This window comes from Propithecus coquereli, unplaced genomic scaffold, assembly GCF_000956105.1.
Source record: "Propithecus coquereli isolate 6110/MARCELLA unplaced genomic scaffold, Pcoq_1.0 Scaffold235, whole genome shotgun sequence".
Classification (NCBI taxonomy): Eukaryota; Metazoa; Chordata; class Mammalia; order Primates; family Indriidae; genus Propithecus; species Propithecus coquereli.
The window spans coordinates 3,475,918-3,477,154 of NW_012147897.1; the positions used below are offsets into that span (position 1 = coordinate 3,475,918).

The window sequence follows — 1,237 nt, forward strand, 5'->3', positions numbered from 1 at the left end:
CAGAAGGATTGCTTGAGCCCAGGAGTTTGAGGTTGTTGTGAGCTAGGCTGATGCCACGGCACTCTAGCCCAGGCAACAGAGTAAGACTCTGTATCAAAAAAAATAAATTAAAAAAATATTATAAAACCAAAAATTAAACACTAGATCAGAAAAGTGGTCTGTCCAGTTGCAGATTTTATGTCTGTTGGTAGTAAACTAGAATTTTGTGTAAAACAATCTAGAGCTTTAACTTAAAGAGGTTAAGGGTGTACTCAATCGCCACCATCTTTTTGGACAAGTTGATTATGTGCCTAAAACTCGCAGTTTTATCTATGCCATCTTGCACTTGTGTTTATCGATTGGCAAAAATAACAAATAATAATAAGAAATCCTCCAAATTCAAAGTAATCTCAAAAGTTACTGAGTAACATCACCTTGCTCAAATAAAAGGATAAATTTACTCTAACTGTGGAAACCTTTTTTAAGCTTACTTTTATTAAGTTGAACCATATAAAATTGCCAATATTCTATAATTTTTGAATTACAAAAATGGTAACAATATAGTTCAAACTGATATTCTTGAAACTGTTAGAAAATCTGTAGGTTTATATTGGAAAAAGAAAAAGAACTGAAGAATAAGAGCAACTTAAGGGAATCATTTCCAGACTCTAGCTAAAAAGAACAGTTTCCCAGGTAACAGTTTTTTCACTTGACTTTGAAATAATGCCTAAAATTTGGCCAATTAAGGATTCTTCCAACCAGTTTCCTCTATTTCAAATGAAATTAATTCAGTGCAAATGAATTATATATAGAATATGAATTATGAATCATACAAAATTTATTTTTTGTGAAATAAAACTTAACTAAGTTTCAGATTACACACGGCTCACGTAAATTCAATAATAAATTTCTAGCAATCAGACTAGCACTCTTTATTCATTTCAGAAGTCTTTCTGTTGTGTGTGTGTGGTGTGTGGCAGTAGAGAACCTTCAAATGATTAATTAAAGAATTCCTCACCTGTCAACTAAATTGGCAGCTAACCACAAAGGGTCAATTCTTCACATTCAAAAATAATACTTGATGTTCTGTACTTTGAAATCAATCTTCTCAAGTAAGGACAAAGGATATTCTTGTACACCAGTATCTTTGGCTCTAGGACTGTACCTAATTCTTTTTTTTTTTTTTTTGAGACAGAGTCTGGCTCTGTTGCCCTGGCATCAGCCTAGCTCACAGCAACCTCAAACTCCTGGGCTCAAG

At 33.1% G+C, this 1,237-nt stretch overlaps 1 protein-coding gene across 2 annotated transcripts in view; it reads right to left on the minus strand.

The window, feature by feature from the left end:
* Positions 1–1,237, minus strand: part of RAB6A (RAB6A, member RAS oncogene family) — an 81,013-nt gene that overhangs the window by 44,762 nt on the left and 35,014 nt on the right. The window lies entirely within an intron of this gene.